Here is a 20,336-nt window from a genome sequence, read left to right on the forward strand (position 1 = left end):
CGTGACTGCACACCTGGCAAACAGCATTTTCAGGGGATCTATAGACTTAATGGGTTCAGGTTTTAAATACGTACATAATTAAATTTCTGATCTTACTGAAAGGCATTGTGGACTAAATGCTAAGTAGAAATAATATCATGGAAAGGAAGAGGAGTGGGGAAATTTCTAACAGGTTACGCTGCCAGATCTGAAAGGTTATATTGCAAAATTTGCAAAGGGAATATAGTCAGGAAATGCAGAATTGAGACTTAAAATTCTGTGACCTAAAACAAAAGGAAGAAAAACAACTTTCAACATCCAACATTGAGAATTGGAAGAAGGCAATACACCACAATCCGTTTGGAAATCACTGACAAATTGTCAGCCTCCTCAGAGAGCCTGGATGCTTTCCATTTGCTGGTGGAGTTGGCCTCAGACACGCATAATGGAAGATCGTCGATAAGTCTAGATTGCCAAGCCACTGCCTCACTTCCCAGGGGAACTTCCCACACACGATGCGTACGAGTGAAGACAAACGTCAAACCCACAAAACACTGCACTGGAACGCTTTCAAGCCAAGCACTTCAACTGCACATTGGCTACAGCCCTTTGGCAAGTGAGAAATGGAAAGTACCCCAGGGCAGGTACTCTTCCATGCCAAGAAAAGCCTGTGTAGTCAGGGACCAAAAGGGTTCTTAGCTGGGAGGGCTCCAGCAGAGTGGGCAGGGGTGGTTAGTAAGATACAATAATTATATTGAGTCACAGTCCTCTCTCTCCTTTGAAAGTGAGTCAAGCCCAATCTGTATTTGACAGCCTGTGAGATTTGTACTATTCACTATAATTTTGAGAAGCGGAAGTGGAATTTTATCCAGTTTGCTTAGCCTCACCTGGAGGGTCTGGTAGATATCCCAGGACACAGAATTGCTGTTAGATGCCAATACAGCTTCCAAGTGGTTTGACCTTTTCATTTGGAATCCCTTTGCTCCAAAGATGAATTATGGCCGAATAGCACAGTTGAAAGGTGTGGCAGGCCTCTCTAAATCCATGAATTATGTATGCTCCTGAGAGAAGGAAGCAGACAATTATGTGGGTTTAGATTTTGGCATCTGTCTCGATTGCCTCTGAGCCCAAAGAGTCATACGGCAACACTGAAGAGGACTTTGTGATAGAGAAAGCCAAACCTCAACCTCAAGCACTAGGTGCTATTAGAATAACAGAAAACAAGTAGCTGTGTGTCTGTGTCTGTGTCTGTGTCTGAGTGACAGGGAATATAGAAACAAAGCCAGGTAACCAAATACCCAGCAGTGACCATAGACTGAACTGTTTGCATATAAATACTTCCAACTTAAAAAGTGATTTAATTTTTAAAAAAAACACCAAATTATTTACCAATGTGGCTTCAGTGCAGGCTGCATTTGGTATATGCGATTTTACTTGAAATTATATGAATGGTGCAGGATGTGGTGGCTCACGCCTGTAATCCCAGCACTTTGGGAGGCCACGGCAGGTGGATCACTAGGTCAAGAGATTGAGACCATCCTGGCCAACATGGTGAAACCCCGTCTCTACTAAAAATACAAAAATCAGCTGGGTGTGGTGACGGGCGCCTGTAGTCCCAGCTACTTGGGAAGCTGAGACAGGAGAAGCGCTTGAACCTGGGAGGCAGAGGCTACAGTGAGCCAAGATCCTGCCACTACACTCCAGCCTACTGACAGAGTGAGACTCCATCTCAAAAAAAATAAACATTTTTTCAAAGTGGAGGATCCACTTTGAAGAACTAAGTCCTTAAGAACTCCCACATTTAGAGAGCCCAAAAAAAAAAAAAAAAGAAAAGAAAAGAAAAAAATTATACATGAATAAACCAGAGACTTGGATATGTGAACTCTTAATATTTAAGACAGGTCTCAGTTATTCTAGAAAGTTTGTTTTGCCAAGGTTGAGGACGCATGGCCATGACACAGCCTCAGAAAGTCCTGACAACATAAGCAGAAGGTGGTCAGAGCAGAGTTTGGTTTTATACATTTTAGGGAGACGTGGACATCAATCAACATATGTAAGATGAACGTTAGCTTGGTCTGGAAAGGCAGGACAACTTGAAACAAAGGTGCAACAACTTGAATTGGGGGGGCTTCCAAGTCATAGGTAGATTAGTCAAATGGTTGCCGTCTTTTTAGTTTCTGATTAGCCTCCCAAAGGAGGTAATCAGATATGCATTTATCTCAGTGAGCAGAGGGTTGACTTTGAATCAAATGGGAGGCAGGTTTGCCCTAAGCAGTTCTGAGCTTGACTTTTCCCTTTATGTAATTTTGGGGCCCCAAGATTTATTTTCCTTTCACAGATATTAAAAAATTAGATCAGAACTAAAAGGAATCAGATGAATGGAGTAGAACTGGAATTTTGGACTACCTACCGTCTGCAAAGTACTGTCATTTGCTTATTTTAACTTGATGAATTCTCAGAACAAACTTGTGAAGTAATACTATGATATGTTCCATATTATAGGCAAGGAAATTAAAGCTTGGGAGGTTATAATTTTGCAAAGGTGGTTTCAATTTCAAAGAAATTTCTTCCTTACTGGTTATATCATGTCTCATCTTCACCTAAGCATTGTAAGGACAGTCTCATAATATTAATCTTTTTAGAATCTAACAAAGCCTCAAAAGTAGGTGGTGTAAAGTTTAAATTAGTGGCTGATTGAATGAATAAAAGGATGAATAAATGGATGGATCAATTAATGGATGGATGAATTAACACTTCTCTTATCCTTATTAATATAACAATGTTAATGAGAAAACTAGGGATTAAACTTTTAGCCACATAGCATGGAATTGAGTCTAAATTTCTCCAAGTGTAATATCTGTAAAATTTTGTTAGAATTTTTGAATTTTTAAAGTTGATTTTATAGTATGCATGGAAGTAAAATCTATTTTTGTCTCTATAAACCTTAAAATGTAATTAGAAAGAGTTTATAAGAAGTTTAAATTGCACATTTGGCCACTTTAAAACAATTCATTCAAAATGTCATTATTTTAAATGAAATTGTAACTGAGTTTAATATTAAAAACCAAAATTTTCATGCATTGTGTTTTAAAGTGCTATGTTAAATGAATTCTCAAAAGACAGTAGGTTGCTATTTAGTACTTAAACAAAAACCTGACAATTTCTGCCAGGCTGTCATTACACTGTACTTAGAATATACACTTCTTTTCTTTTCTTTTTTACCTAAATGCTAGAATATAATACACTTTTGAAAATTTTGATTTTGGCTTCCAAGATTTTTCTCCTGTAATTTGTTCAGTAAATTTATTAGGTCTTTCTCTGACCCTCACTAGGGAGAAGATAAAGGACACTCATTGAGTAAAGCTACAGAGCAGGAGGGTGTCATTGACAATAGAAGACAAGTTGCTCATTCAGATAGCAAAGGACTTGGAGCACAGGTAAAATGTGATTCCTGGAGCCTAAAGCATGACAGACAGTACATTTTAAGGGAGCTAGTGAAACCTGTGATTCTTGCACATGGGATTGTTGTTACCTGTGGAGCCCTATAGGTATTAGGTGAACATTCCCATTTTAAGTTTCAGAATGCCAGGCCCTGGATAACTAGTGAAACAGGAGAGTTCCCTGACCCCACTTGCAGGATGTGTGACAGGGGTGTGGCTTGTCTGTTTGGCTACTGCTACTGCTGATCAAACCCCTTATGGGAGGGGGAGCATGCAGACAGTCAGGTGCAGAAACTGGGTGAGCGCTTTTGGGCTCTGGCCCCAGGGTGGCATCTAGGGGTGGGTGCCTGCAGCTCCCAAAACCCCAGTGGGCATGCGAGGTACTCTTTTAGTTCTGCCATCTGCAGATGGCTTAAGTGTTAACCAGTTCAGTGCCCTCTTGGTAACCAAGTTCTTGTTCAATATTCAGGAAGAACTGGGTCACACATGGACTTGAAGGATGATGAATGCAGGGATTTTATTGAGTGATGGAGGTGGCTTTCAGCGGGATGTATGGGGAGCTAGAAAGGGGATGAAGTGGGAAGATGATCGCCCCCTGGAGTTTGACTATCTTGCAGCTTATCTCCTCTACAACAATCCCCAGACAAACTCCTCTCAACATTTAGATATTCCTTCTTTTCTCTCCTTCTCTGTTGCATTACTCTTTTGTTTGTCTGCTTGTCTGCTCTTGGAGCCTGGAGCTTGGGTTTTAATGGGTATAGGATAGGGAGGTATGGCAGGCCAAAAGGCAATATTTGGGTGCAAAAACAGGAAGGCCTGTTCCCATTTAGGGCTGTGGCTTTCCAGGCTTGAAGGTGGGACCCTTGCTGGGGAACTGCCCTCTCCTAACCAGTATTTCCCTGTCCCCTGTCTGTATCACTAGCTTTGGTTCTTATAAGAGCAGCCACTATCTGATGTGGATTCATATAAGTATATCCCAGAGAAGATGATTTATTTATTTATTTTTTTTTTTGAGACAGTCTTGCTCTGTTGCCCAGGCTGGAGTGCAGTATGGTGATCTCGACTCACTGCAACTTCTACCTCCCCAGTTCAAGTGATTTCTGCCTAATTTTTGTATTTTTAGTAGAGACAGGGTTTCACCATGTTGGCCAGGCCAGACTTGAACTCCTGACCTCAAGCAATCCACCTACCTCAGCCTCCCCAAGTGCTAGGATTATAGGCATGAGCCACCAGGCCTGGCCAGACTACATGCTATAGACAGTGAACCTTGTGGTCCTTGCATGTGGGACAGCTGTCACCTATGGAGCCCCATTGATAATACACAGGTAAGAGTGCCCATGTCAGTGTGCAGAGTGCCAGGCCCTAGATAACTAGCCTCACTTTTTGCAAGAGAAGCCACTATCTAAAGTGGATCCATATGAATACAGCCCAAACTGGATGCTATACTCACATTACCTCATTTAAACCTCACAGCCACTCTCTCAGGTGAACTGAGGCACATAGAGGTCAAATGAGGCACACAGAGGTGCCTGTGAACTGAGGCACACAGAGGTGAAGTGAAATGACCCAGGTCTCACCAGGAGTGGCAGATATGAGATTCACACCACCAACTGCTAGCTCCAAAGCCATACTCCACCTCTGTGGTATATTCTACCAAGTTCCATCACACCACTGAGTTGTACACTAAAAATTCCAGTACAGCCAGTTCTCCATACAATGAAGTATCTTCTACAAAGATCTACTTTACTACTAAGACTTTCAAGTACATTGGGTTTCTTCTAGATTGTCTAGATAGTTTAGTGGAATAGGAATGAAGATAAAGCAAAACATCCTATAATGAAGACATATCCTAGAATACACACTGCATATTTGTTCTAGCTCCTTTTGTGCTGTTCCTGTACTACCTGAGTGTACCAATTATGGTTGAAGAATTATGAGCCCTGAAACATAACAGTTGTACATATTTTGTAAGTACCTTCAAGGTCCTGCTACTTGCCTAAGGAGAAGCAAATTCATATAGTTTCTATTCAAACGCAGTATAGTTGGAGTCTTCACAATATTCTAGTTATTCTAAAAGCACCAATTAGAGCCTTACAACAAGTAAGATAGGTAACTCTTGCCCATTTTAGAAATGAAGAAAATATAGTCCTTTTTTAAAAAAAATAAAGGAAAGAAAGAAAGAAAATGTGCCACAACTGGCAAACAGCATGGCCTAGAGCAGAACCTGCTTCTCCCCAAAGTCTGGAATCTGCTCATTCATCCTGTGTCCTCTCTGTGCTAAAAGGCAAATGGCTTAATCAGCCCCACTGAATTTAGGGTTTTGGTGTTGGGGAGGGAATCTTCCCCGCTCCTCAAATCTCAGTGCATCAGTGCCCCTTGTCAACACCCAGGCTCCTCCTGTTTACCAGGGACACATGGAGCCCAGAGCCCAGGATGGAAGTGGAGACGTGAGGAGCCAGGCAGGGAGGGTGACATGAGAGAGGAAAGGAAGTTTCAAACATGGGGAGGAGTTTGCTAGCTTTTAAAGCCCACTAAGATAAGAGTTCAAACTGCATCAGCTGTACAAGGCAAAGGCAAGGTCTGAAGAGGAAGGTAGGTAGAGAGGAGTATCACAGAGAAAAGGATCATCCTAGCGCTTGTTTTTTCAGCATTCTGAGAAGCATGCCTCATCACAGAGCCTGCATAGAGCAGTGCCCGCGGCAACCAGGATGCAGCCTCTTGGAGAGAAAGGGCCCAGCTAGAGGCTGAAGACTAGTGCAGGTCAGAGTAGAGCCTGGCAGGCAGGCTGGCTGTAAGGATAAGTGATCTGAGCAAGCCCAGTGCCCGCCTTGCACTTTGCTAACTCATGGCCTGGTGCCTGGACAGGGTAGCCATGGTCAGCACGGGGCACAGGCAGGAGGATGTGCCCTGGGGTCCTAAGGGACCCTCAACAGCTGATCACATGTCCCAAGGGAATAAAGCTCCCCTGCATCTGTGGTTTCTACAGAGGGAGTAGGCTCACTACTTCTCCTGGGAAACCTACCATAAATATTTGCACTTGTTGGGGAAATAGCACTAAAATCTTCTCTCAATCCAGAAAACCTCTCCTCAAAGGTAATGGAGACAAAAAACAGTTTTATGGTGTAATAAACAGTAAACCAGAATGTGAGGCACATCACAGGCAATCTGCAAAGAGATCGCAGGGAAAGGAAGAAATTTCGCCCTTAGACAAGCAGATACAACTCAGTGTAACCAACAGAGCGGATTTATCAAGACAGGGGAATTGCAATAGAGAAAGAGTAATTCACAAAGACCCGACTGTGTGGGAGACCAGAGTTTTATTGTTACTCAAATCAGTCTCCAGGAGCCTTTGGAAAGCAGAGTTTCTAATGGTAATTGGGTGGGTGGGGGAAGGCCAGTGAGTCAAGAGTGCTGATTGGTTGGGTCAGAGATAACATGAGGGAAGGTGAAGCCATCCTCTTGTCCTCAATCAGTTCCTGAGTGGGGGCCACAAGATCAGATGAGCCAGTTTATCAATCTGGTTGGTGCCAGCAGGGTCTGAAGAATATCTCAAGCACTGATCTTAAGAGCAGTTTAGGGAGGATCAGACTCTTGTAACCTCCAGCTGCATGATTCTTAAACCATAATTTCTAATCTTGTGACTAGTTTGTTAGTCCTACAAAGGCAGTCTATTTCCCAGGCAAGAAGGTGGTTTGTTTTGGGAAAGAGCTGTAATCATCTTTGTTTTAACTATAAACTATAAACTAAGTTCCTCTCAAGTTAGTTCAGCCTACACCCAGGAAGGAATAAAGATAGCTTAAAGTTTAGACGCAAGATGGAGTCAGTGAGATTGTAGCCAGGTCACAGGTCTCAGGGCTCAGCTCCCTGCCCGCCAATCGCCAAAGATGTAACTGGGGGAGGGAGCAGAGCTGCGGGGGCGTCCCAAAGATGGTCCCAGGTTCTTAACACCGTCCCTCAAGATTAGATCTCTTTCACTGTCTTGGTGATAATTTTGGAAAGGCGGCTTCATCAAGCCACACATGTTCTCAAGGTACTCAATAAGTAAAGGGGACTTGACAGCGCCATTGTCACTTGCAGTTCATCCTCCACTAGCCTGGTAATTGGAGTTATTATCTGTGTTGGCTTACTTATTTAATTCAGAGGAAAAAAAAACTTCTCATATGACAGGAGGTAGTTTTGCAACTTGGAGCAAGGTTGCACTGAAGTAGAACTTCTGCCCTCCCCTGGAAACTGGGAGAAGGGAGTGTTTTCTACCTTGATAATTACATTTCAGAGAGATGGCACCCAGGTCCTTAAGAAAGACATTCTTGGGCCATTAAGCTAACAAAAGGTTTATCTATTTTTCAAAAGGATTTCTATGCATTTCAAAGATAAGAGAAAGTACTTATAATGACAAGTTTTATAAAGTAAATGATCTAAGAAGTGGAGACAGGAATCTCCTTTCTTATTTTCAACAGGGAGAATTAAGCTTTATATTTCACGTTGTTATTTGTCCTTACACATCTCACCCCTAGGTATTCTGATTCTGGGGTGAGAGCTGGATCTGTGTTTTTTTGTTTGTTTTACTCTCCAGGAGATTTTCAATATTTCAGAACAGCGTTTCTAAACGTGGAAGCCAGCCGGGGCATAACAATCATCTGAGGAGACTGACCAAAATGCATATTTCTAGGACCTGAGTTTAACAGGGTACCCAGGACGCAGGGGGCTCAGCTCCCTCCCAGATTTGACACGCCCAAGGTTCTTGGCCTCTCTTTGCCCCAAGAATCGGGGGAGGGGCCCTGGCAGTACGGTGAGCTTACCGTTCAAGTAAATATCGGACCCAAAGAGATTAGCAGAAAGCAATTTATTAGGCAGAGAGAGAGAAAAAGAGAGAGAGCTCCCACGCTGTCGTGGGAGAGGAATCCGAAGGGGATATCCACACAGGTAAGGTGCAGCGGAGTTTTAACCCTGAAGTTATTCCCTCCTCATTCATGTTCCTGTCCAATGAGAGGAGTTCTTTCAAGCTTCCTCTGGAGTGATGATCTTTGACTCTGATCCCGGATTGGTTGCTTGGGCCCACAACAGAGCCCGTCCTCCCAGGGATTTGGCGGGCTTTCTGAACAAAGAAGCTCACCTGGAATTTCTACCTAGCACGCAAACGGGAAAGTCAGACAAAGAACTTTACATTTGAAACTCCTGTGGTCCCGGATAGGGGCGTGGATGGAGGTATGGTGCTGGTAAATTCCTGCCTTTGAAACACAGGCAATTTTACTTAACACAGTCCTTCATTAGCATAGAACTGCAAAATCAGAACCTCGTAGGTGGAGTTGGCAATTGCCCTTAAAGAAGCCCTCTGGAGGGTTCAGATGCTAAGTAACACTGAGGAATCACTGCACTGCCGATTTTTACAAGGGGATAACTGTACAGATGGGAGATGTTAAAATTTTCCATAGGCCACACAGACAGAAATAGTTGGAATCATTTTCTAGATCCAATTTCACTTTTAGTCTTCCAAAAACTGATCTGCCTGAGGTTATTTTGCCTGTGGTCCTTTCTGCAACCTCTTTTTCCTTCTTCAATCTGTTTATGGTCATCTTCCTCTCTCTTTTTTATTGATCTATTTTTGAGATGGAATCTCGCCCGGTCCTCAGGCTGGAGTGCAGTGGCACGAATCTTGGCTCACCAAAATCACCGCCTCCCAGGTTCAAGCGATTCTCCTTGCCTTCTTCATATCTTCTTTGGCCAACTTTGTGGGAGGGAGAGAAATAAGGAAGGAGGGAATGGAAAGAAGGAAGGAAAATATAGTTTATTACTCATAGTTTTAAAAACTATGAGTAGGGGTGGATTAGCCATAGGAGAGATTACTGAATGGGGCTGGTCACAGACAGAGAGGGAACAGGAAAACAGGGGAGCATTTTTTGTGTTATTTTCCAGGAATGGGTGAGGCAGGGTAAGTGGGTTGACCGTGTTTAGGCCCAGCAAGTTTTAATCTTTTCAGTGGCTCTGGGGTGCAGAGGATGCCCCTAGTTTTCTGCAGCCTGGCTCCCGGCAATTAGGGCAGGGAGTTAATGTTTCAGAAGCATAAATGGGCTCTGGATTGGTTAGTTTGCATATGAAAGGAAAACAGTCAGTCCCTTTCAAACTCTAGAGGAGCAGTCTTTCTCTGGAAAGCAAAGCCACAGACGTCAAAACATCAGACACAGAAACTAGAAAATGTGGTTAATACAATAGGATTTGATCTTGTGTTGGAGGAACTAGGGATGGCTCAAGGAAAGTAGGCATTGCTCAGCATTGAATGTTGTCAAGATGCAGGATAATTCTGAGTAGGTATCTTAATAACGTTTATCCAGATGGTGGGATGAACAAAGCAGAGCTAAAGACGTAAGGGGTAAAGAAGTAGCAGCCATTCAAATTAGCTGGAAAAGGGAGAGGTTTCATCATTTTTGTGGGTTGGACAATATTTTTGTTTTGGTTTTGGCGTTTTTCCTTTTCTTGCTTCATCATGGCCACGTGACCCTGTCCGATGTTGTGTTCTGTGAAATTGTTTATGGGACACAAGAGAATTAGGTTGAGTGCCAGGCCAGCTTCTGGATGTCAGGAGCTACTTCTCTGTCACTTAATAGTCCTACAGGGTAATAATATTGTCCCTGTTTCCCAAATGGGGAAACCGAGGCTCTGAAAAATTATGCTCCTTGACCAAGGTCACAAAGCCATGAGTAGAGGCTTTGTTCCAGCTACTTCATGATTCTACTTCCTCCCTGCTGTAAAGGTGCCTTCTGAACCTGTATGGCTGAAGATAGGATGAAAAGCTATACTGAGAAAAAGAGGGGTGAATCAACATTCAGAAGATCTCCATCATACTGCAGCTGTGTTTAAGTAATTTAATAATTCCACTGATGCCTTGTTCGTAGTGTGACCCCGATAATATAAATAACTTCCTTTTATTGATGTCTAAAAATCTAAGTAAATAATGGATTCAAAGGTTGTAGAAACACTTGAACCCAGGAAATCCCAACTGAGCAATTGGACATGACCTTGATACCTAAGTAGTAACTATTTGCAATGAGGACTCCAAGAATTAGTTTCCAAGAAACAATATAAACGGCACTTGAAAAGAGCAATTCTTGTTGGAATAAGCTGGTTTCATATAAGCAGCTTATTTGCAACATATGGCACAATTGTCTTGTACTAAATCACTTAAGTTCATTCATAGAAGAAATTATTTTAGGAAATGACAAAACTACAATCTAGCGAGCCCAAGATCTGTTTCTTCTCAGGTCGTTCTTGAACAAGCAAATGGTAAATGACTCGAGTTCCTGGGCCTTGTTACTCAAATGACTTCCTGAAACTTTTTAAAGAGATACAAAAAGCTTAGATGGAGACAGTTATATAAAAAAGGGTATTGTTTTGCTAATACCATGAAGACATGAAAAAACTACTATGGTTGGGTCTGGAGCAATGGCTCAAGCCTGTAATCCCTGCAGTTTGAGAGGCCGAGGCAGGGAGATCATGAGGTCAGGAGTTTGAGACCAGCCTGGCCAACATGGTGAAACCCCACCTCTATTAAGAATACAAAAATTACCTGTCTCTGTGGCACAATCAGTTAGTGTGTCCGGCTGTTAACCAAACGAATACAAAAATTAGCCAGGCATGGTGGCCTGCACCTGTAATCCCAGCTATTTGGGAGGCTGAGGCAGGAGAATTGGTTGAACCCATGAAGTGGAGGTTGTGGTGCAACCACTGCACTCCACCCTGGGCAACAGAGCAAGACTCCATCTCAAGAAAAAACAAGAAACAAAAACTACTATGGTTCATGTCAGAATGGAGTGTTTCATATAAAATGGTTATGCAAATCTTCAACTTCACGATAATCACATGTATCTGGATGTCTCAATTGAATGTATGAGTTTCAGCATCTTTTCTAAGAACCCAGTGCAACAGAGACAAAATGGACAAGTATTCATACCCATAAACCTGAGTCCACAGAACAAAAGAGTTCTAATCGTATCTAAATACTTCCATATAAGTGTATTTACTTTTAGCATGTTTATGTCACATAGATGTATTACAAAATAAGTGGGGGAAATTATTTTATGTTTCAAAAATGACATGTAAAGTTTAGAAGAATTCAGACTATGGTAAAAATGCCAAAGCTAGTAATCTATAAGCTATATTGCCCCAAGAGATTGGAAGTATTTATGAAGTTAAGTACTTTTAAAGTGGCAAATTAGGTAATAGAGTTTTTACTGTCAATACTTGAAAATTGCACAGTAAAAATGTACCAGGTAGGCCACACATGGGCAAATGTTTCCTATCAAAAACCCTAGTCCTGTTAAATAAATGAATGGGACTTCAGATTCATGAAAGTTTAACAACAGCAAAGCTAGGCACACACACATACACACACATCACAATATAATATTTGTAACAATTTATATGTCCTCTGAAAATCAAAAGCTTTACAAATAATAGTAAGAATTTAAAGACTCCTGATCTCTAAAATGATTATAAAGCTAATTAATATTTTTTTATGTTAAATATTCCCTAACAAAGACAGTTAATAACTGTCAATATATTTCTACCACAACCTAGTGAAGAGGGGATAGTTACAATGTGACTTTTTCATTGAATGCAGCAGTTATGGCTGACATTCTTTTTTTCTATTTTGTTTTGTTTGTTTGTTGACGCAAGTTCTTACTCTGTGCCCAGGCTGGAGTGCAGTGGCGTGCAATCTTGGCTCACTGCAGCCTACACCCCCTGGGTTCAAGCCATCCTCTCACTTCAGCCTCCCAAGTAGCTGGGGCCATAGGTGTGTGCCACCATGCTCGGCTCATTTTTTGTACTATTTGTAGAGATGGGGTTTCACCATGTTGGCCAGGTCAGTCTCAAACTCCTGGGCTTTAGCCTCCCAAAGTGCTGGGATTACAGGCATCGACCACCATGCCCAGCCATGTTTGACACTATTTCAATGGGTTAGGTAAAGAGCAAGAAAAAGGAACTTTATTGAGGTTTAACTGGCATACAGAAAAGTGCACATAGAGATGTAACAACTTAATAAATATTGGCATAGGTATAATTGGAAAACCATCACCACAATCAAGACAATGAATGTATCATGCCCCAGAAAGTCTTCTCATGCCGCTAGGTAATTCCTCTCTCCCATCCCTCCGTACCTTCCCATCTTTAGACAACCACTGATTGATCTGGTTTTTGTCATTATAGGTTACACTGCATTTCTATAAATAAAATCACACAGTATGTCCTCCCTCCCCAAGTTTCTGGCTTCTTTTACTCAGCATAATTATTTTGAGAGTCAACTCTGTTGTTGCATGTATCAATACATAGTTCATTCCTTTCTAGTGCTGAATAGTATTTCATTTGTAAATATACCACATTATGTTTATGCATTCACATGCTTTTTTATTTTGTTTTTGGAGACAGTCTCACTCTATTGCCCAGTCTCAAATTCCTAGGCTCAAGGGATCCTCTTCTTGAACCTCCCAAGTAGCTAGGACTACAGGCCCATGCCACCAGTCCAGTCTATTTTTTTAAATGTATTTTTTTGTGGAGATGAGGTCTCCCTATGTTGCCCAGACTGGTCTCAAACTCCTAGCCTCAACAATCCTCCCAGCTCAGCCTCCCAAAGCACCGGGATTACACCACACCTGGCCCCCATTCACATGTAGATGGACATTTAGGTTGTTTCCAGTTTGGGGCTATTACAAATAAAAATATTATGAACATTTGTAATATGTTCATAATATCTAAGTATTAACATATCCTTTCATTTATCATGGGTAAAAAACTAGGAGTGAAATGACTAATATACTAGGGATGTGGTTAACTCTTTAAGAAACTGCCAAATGATTTTCCAAATAGTTTGTACCATCTAACATTCCCACCAACAGTGTATAAGACTTCCAGTTCCTCTACACTCTCCCCAACCCTTGCTGTGACGGCTCTTTAAATTGTGGTCTTGACAATAGGTGTATAGCGGTTAATTCATTACGGTTTTAATTTACACTTTCTTAAAATGTATAATGACATTGAACATCATTTTTATGTACTCATTTGCCTTCTTTATATCTTCTTTGGCCAACTGTCTATTTTAATCTTTTTCCCATTTTTAAGAAATTAAGTTGTTTTCCTATTGAGTTTTGAATAATTCTTTAAATAGTCTCTATGTAAGTCCTCCATCAGATCTGCAAATTTTTTCCAAGTCTGAAGCTTGTCTCTTTATTTCCCTAGCAGTGACTTCGAGAAGCATACATTCTTAATTTTGATTAAGTGCAATTTATGAATTTGTTCTTTTATGAATAACAAATTTATCAGTTGCATTTAATCTAAATTATATTGGTGTTAGAGCTAAGAACTCTTGTCTAACACAGGGTAACTATCTGTTTCTCTCAGATGATTTATAGTTTTAGGTATTACATTTAGGTCTATGAACCATTTCTCTGGTATTCTGCCTTGCAACATCTACTTACCTTGCCTTTCTAAACTCCTCCATCTCCCTACTCAGAGACTGACAGGCACTGCCTGGGTTCCCCTACACTATGGCCTCTAAAGAATTGTCAAGCAGTACCCTGGACAAACTGTAGAGCTCATCCAGCTTGCTTCCCATCTCTCCTGGGTCACTGCCCAGTCACTGTGGCAATATAACTCTGACCCTGCTGGTCATGTTTTCCTTATTACTTCCATGCTTATTCCTTGTGGTCAACTGAACTAGGCATGGGGTTAGCCATGATGTTAGCTATGAATTACAAAGAAAAGTGCATGAAAGAGAGAGATGTAACTATACAGAAATAGAGAATTACATGAGGCTGGAGTGTTGTCTTTATGGCCTAAGCCTGGAAGGTCAAGTAAATTACAGACTCTTCAGTTAACAGGACACTTCCACTTTGTGAGCAAAGTGACTTACCTTTCTGAAGGACATCAGCTACTCTGGCTGTAGAATGGAGATACTGATGCCAACTTTATAGAGCTGTGTGAAGATTGTAAGAAATAATGGTAAATGTTTTAGTACAGTGCACATAGAAAAATCTTGAAAAATACTAACAATTATTTTATTATTACATATGCCATCTACATCTAGGCCTGCAGCTGCCCTTAATAATAGAAAGGCAGAGTGGAACTTAGTTTTTGATACATTTAGCCAACTATATCTGGCCCTGGCAGAAATGTACTCCTCACCCTTCAGTGCCCAGTGGCCACCAGCAATCAGAACAGATGGGCTGGCTTCACTTACTGTCCACTTCACTGCTGTCCAATTTAAACTTTTCTTGATGTCTTCGGGCCAAATGTATTGACTTACAAATCTATAGATATAAATATATTACCATATGGAACTGTTCTTAGGGATGGTTGAGTAATAACTCCTAACACTAGTGTCATCCATTGAGTGTCCATTTTAGGCTTACCACTGTATTAGGTATTATTGTCCCCATCTAACAAGTAAGTGCCAAAGGCCTACACTTTGAAGTACACTAAGGACTCCATTTCTGTTCTGCTTCCCCTTCCCTTATTATCAGCTGTCGAACTCATCAAAACTGCCATGGGAGTTCCTCTGGTTCTCAGCCTAGGACACACTGCCCAGACCCAGTCACTTCTAGTTAATTATGATACACAACATGGGTAAAAACAAGAACAAAACACTGCTAGACCCAAATATTATTAACTGTGGGCTAATAAATAATGAAAATGTATGCAACAGGCCCTGAGAGAATGCCCGAGGACCTCTCCTTCAAAGCACATTTTATCAATTATTTTGCCCAGAGTGTTCCCTCTCTCTTCTTCCTCCCTCCTTCTTCTGTTTTTAATTGTTCATTCTGGCTTCTCTTTCTCTTCTTCCTTCCTCCCCCATTGTCCCCTCCTTCTTCTATTTCTTTAATTGTTCACTTCTGGCTTCACAAGACTGAGACTGTAAGAAGACTATTAAATGAAGAGTTTGTGGCTCTGACAATTGGTTCATTGTAATGGATATTCTGATTGCTTCACCAACACCTTCTCCCTCTTCTCTTGACAAGTTATCTTGACTTTCAGATGCATATCCTCTGCCTCCAATCCAGACCCATGTCTAAGCCTGCGTGAGGCACATGGATCAGGCCTAAGGTAATCTCCAGACCCTGCTGGAGTTAGCGGTTCACAGACAGAAAAGTAGTAGCCCAAAAGAGGCACATGTGGCCTATGGAATAAAGTTGTTCTCTTCTGAGTGCATTTCTGGAAGCAGCCCCAACCCCAACCCTAGACTCAATAGCTCTAGGAGTTGCTGGAAGCCATCTTGTGGACACATGGGGTAGCCTGCTGTAGAATGAAGCTTGTTCCAGAGAAAGCAGAAATGAGAGATGCAAAGAATCAGTCTTTCATGACATCTCTGATTTACTGAATTAGACCAATCCTGAAACCTACTATGCTTCTGGCAGTGAAATGAACCAATAAATTCCCTTTAATGTTTAAGCTGGTTTGAGATGGGTTTTCCACTACTTGCAACCAGATGCATCCTGAAAGATCCACAGCACATTTTATGAGGAAGGTATTCCCTGTTTTTTAAAAATTGAATTACATTTGGAAAAGCAGAGTGTTATAAACAACATATTCAAGTTTTAAATACTTTTTATTGTCATATTTAGCAGCTATTACCATACTAAGAACTGCTATTTGGCTTCAGGTTGTTTTTTTAAGAAATGCGGCAAGCTGTGTCAGTCGGTTTATTCCGTAATTATAGTGAAAAGCTTCAGTATGCAGTAATTGCTATCCTATAGAAGGCCATTAGTATGGGGTTAATACCAGATGAACAAGAAAGATAATATCAGGCAAATAAAACACACAGTAAAACAATAATAGCACAATGGTTTTATTGATGGCAGAAGAAGAAATTCTTCCTTTCACTTGTAAAAGGTATTTGCTTTATTTAACTCAGTATCCTTTCCCATTCTTTGTGTGAGTTGAATGTTTTTTCCACCCTAAAATCTGCTTTTTCTTTCTTCAAATAATAATATCCACCACAGGTGCTACTTATTCTGAAGAGAAAGTGGAAGGTCAACAGGTTGCGACCAGGTTGTTTCAGTCACCGGCTCGCTTCTTCACAAAGACTCTACTTTAAAAAGAAAGGAAGAAAATGAAATTGAAGCCACAAATTAACTTTTCCATACTTTGTCAAGATACATTTCTGCTGAAACTTACATGTAAATGTGAAGTGTTTGTATAAATATAAATAGATCTTGACTAGAATAAATTTTGGATACTGCTAATTTGTGAAACATAATTTTTATAAAGCAACATGAAATAAAAAAGCAAAATATTTTGAAAATAAACTTTTATTTTAGAATTTGTTAAAGTACATCTCTGCCACTGCTATACCCTTTATTGCTGGCATTTGTTTCAGGAATTTGGATTAACTGGATTGTTTGTAACAGAGGATTACCAAAAACAGATGCAGTCTGCCAATGAACCACGTCTTTCCCTATCCTAATCGCCTCCGGTTCTTCTGTGAACACCTTTGAATTGAGTTGCTCCACACAGGTGATTTATTTTGGTCTGTCACCTCCCCCTGCCTGCTCCCCACATTTATGAGGCACCACTCTAGTTGAAACCATTTTGGGTGGTGACAAGAGAAAGAGCTAAGATAAACGGTGAGAGAAGAATTGTTTGCTCCAGGCCTATTTTAGCCTTATGCATGACAGCGTGCTTGGGCAGGGACTAGTGGAGTTCCTGTGGCTGCATACAAACAACTCCAGCCTGTAAGTCTTCTAAAGTAAAGTCTCCTGCTTAGAAAATAAAGAGCATCGGATACTATAATTCTCACCTGCTGCCTGTTCTGCTGACATGACGGAGTTGTAATAGTTATCTTTATAGTGATCATTTTCCTGACATTGATGCTGGACCAGATTGTCAAAAAAATTCAACATTTAAAAATATATCTTTTACTAGTTAAAAATGGTGTTAAAAACCGGGTCTTTGAAAATAAGCTTACAGTACCTATGCAGTAGTCTATGCTTAGCTATTGGTTTTAAGTTTTCTGACTAATATGTGAAACTGTGAATACCATTCTTTCATCAAACAAAGAAGAAACTAGAAGTTCCAAGTGAGTCAACATTTATTTAACTGCTTTACACATTGAGCCTTGACCTCTATGGCGGCAGGAGCTTCCTGCTGATCTGTCTTACAAATGGTTCCTACACAGGTCTCTGCCATCTCTCTTTTCACAGCAGGACATGCAACTCTAACCAATGTTTGAGTGGACCAGTGCAATAGCTTCTTAGGCTCTTTCCCTCCTGGTGCTATAATCCATCCTATACCCAGCTGCAGTATTTCCTAAGCTCAATTTTGATCATATCACTCTCTTAATCAGAAGTTCACTATAGCACCAAACACAACAAATTCAAACTCTTATGTACCTGAAGCCATGCTGTTTTCACCACCGAAAAATATTTTTAACACCCATTGTTTTGGTTCATATTCTCTGTTGTAGTCACTGAGAGTCACTTGGTATGTACTCTGCTTCCCCACTTAAACTTTCCTTTGACTATACAGTGTCTTCAGAGGACTCCACCCTACCAGGACTGTGCAGCTTAAACTTCATGTCTAAGGGCTGCTCCTACTAATCAGTATCTAGTTCCTAGGGCTCCACTCAAGTCAGAAACCTCTCCAAACACACAAAGTTTTGGCTGGACTAAATAACTGTGTGTAATTTCTCTATTTTATATCTGCTTATATTTCCAAGCTGTCTGTAACAGTTATGACAGTGTCCAGCAACTAGAAGTCTGGAATTTTGGGGTCTATCTCCTCTAAAGTCTCAGATCTGACTTGTCACCACTTTTTCCTCAAACTTGGGACTATTTTTCCACATGCTCCCTGAGACCTCCTCTCACATAGCCCTGATTCCAAAGCCCTGCTTTGTTAGTCCTTGAAGCTGTCCTTAATATAGGGCTCAAGTGGAATCTAATTCTCTCGCCACAATGAGGAAGTCTATGTGTGTGGAGGTTTGGGGGAAGGGGGCTCTGCGGGGGCCTTGAAAAAAGTTTTAAGATAATCAAAGAATGTGAAAATTACATCTCTAAAATTTTATCAAAACATACTGATTTAATAAATACTTACTGAACAGCTATCGTGTCATTTATCACCTAGCAAAGTACTCAAAACATAAAAAGAAAGCCTATGACTATGAAAGTATGCTTTTTAAAAGTGATAATAGAAAGCACCTTAAGTGTTTTTCACCACCTTGACAATTTTAGAAAACAAAACCTTAGAAAATTTCAGCATATTTTAGAATTCATGCTTAATTTGCTGGAAGTCAAATGGCTGGCTACAATGTTCACCTTCTTTTTAGATGTTTAAGTTAATAAAAACCAAGGATGGGGAAACAAAATCTCTTCTCTCAAGAAGATAATATATTCCATTACATAAGAGCAGAATGTTATTATTTTTGAAACTCCCATTCAAAGACAGTATGTCAAAGAAATATTTCATTCTACTTCATAGCCTTTCATAACATATGCTTGAATTAAAATGCAAAACTAAGCAAAATTTTCTTCAAACAAGACCACATGTGTCTTGCTTTTTTTTAGGGTGAATTTTGTAGTGAGAGTTTTAAAATGATACCATCATGGCACTCATCCCCCACCAATTAATTTTCTTATTGATATCAGGAATCCAAAATATCTGCATCATATATATCCCATGTTAACAGTACAATCCAAAGCAAGCATTTATTAAGATGGAAGTTTTAACACAGGGATCACAGAAAACCACTAAGATTGTGATGTTTAAGTTGATTAAGAACTGTTTGGGTTGTTATTTGATATAGATAAACTATAGTTACCCTACGATTATGGTTTATAATTTATTTTAGAGCAATATATTCTTTTTCAAAGGAAATTTCCCATGGAACCCTAGTATATAAAATATATGAAAGAAATTAAAGAAGGGTCAAGAGGACTAACAGTCCCCTCATCTGACTGCTGCCTCGCTCATGTTCACTGCCTCCTCTCTACTTCTAGCTCGGCTAGATCCTACCTGCCTTCAACAGCCCTGAAGAAACCGAGTCCACTGTTAAACAATGGCTGCCTTGACAATCTTTGGCCACAATTTAAAACATTGTTTTAAGCAATTAGAAAGAACTCAAATACGCTGATTTCCTTTCCTTTGGATGAATATACAGTAGTGGGATTGCTGGATCATATGATACTTCTATTTTTAGTTTTTTTAGGAACCACCTTACTGTTCTCCATAGTGGCTGCGCTAATTTACATTTGCACCAACAACACACAAAGGTTCTCCTTTCTCCACATCCTTGCTAGCATTCATTATTGCCTTTCTTTTGGATAAAAGTCATTTTAACTGAGGTAAAGTGATATCTCATTGTATTTGATTTGCATTTCTCTGATGATTAATGATGTTGAGTATTTTTTCATATACCTGTTGGCCATTTGTATGTCTTCTATTGAGAAATGCCTATTCAGGTCTTTTGCCCATTTTAAAAATCAGATTTTTTTTTCCCTGAGTTGTTTGAGCTTATATATTCTGGTTATTAAGCCCTTGTCAGATGGGTAGTTTGAAAATATCTTCTCCCATTCTGTGGTTGTCTCTTCACTTTATTGACAGTTTTCATTGCTGTGCAGTATCTTTTTAACTTGATTTTATTCCATTTGTTCATTTTTGCTTGGTTATCTGTGCTTTTGAGGTCTTACTCAAAAAGTTTTTGCCCAGACCAATGTCCTAGAGTGTTTCTTCAATGTTTTCTTCTACTAGCGTCATAGTTTCAAGTCTTAGATTTAGGTTTTTTTCGTTTGTTTGTTTTGATTTTTTTAAAGACAGAGTCTTGCTTTGTCACCAGGCACCAAGCTGGAGTACAGTGGTGCCATCTAGGCTCACTGCAACCTCCACCTCCCGGGTTCAAGCAATTCTCCAGCTTCAGCCTCCCGAGTAGCTGGGACTACA

The 20,336-nt window shown here is 40.4% G+C and overlaps 1 protein-coding gene across 9 annotated transcripts in view; it reads right to left on the bottom strand.

Annotated features, from left to right (window-relative positions):
• Positions 1-16,227: 16,227 nt before the first annotated feature.
• TDRD3 (tudor domain containing 3) overlaps positions 16,228-20,336 on the bottom strand; it is a 183,519-nt gene continuing 179,410 nt past the window's right edge. For 5 of the 9 annotated variants that reach the window (XM_017538772.2, XM_017538777.2, XM_037742110.1 and 2 more), the window contains one exon: positions 16,228-16,491. The gene's annotated coding sequence lies outside the window, so the exon portion shown is untranslated. Of the gene's footprint in view, positions 16,495-20,336 lie in introns of all 9 variants that reach the window. The other 4 variants (XR_001828156.2, XM_017538778.2, XM_017538773.2 and 1 more) reach the window with 2 other exon arrangements.

The sequence above is a fragment of the Cebus imitator genome, unplaced genomic scaffold, assembly GCF_001604975.1.
Source record: "Cebus imitator isolate Cc_AM_T3 unplaced genomic scaffold, Cebus_imitator-1.0 Scaffold114, whole genome shotgun sequence".
NCBI classification, from domain to species: domain Eukaryota; kingdom Metazoa; phylum Chordata; class Mammalia; order Primates; family Cebidae; genus Cebus; species Cebus imitator.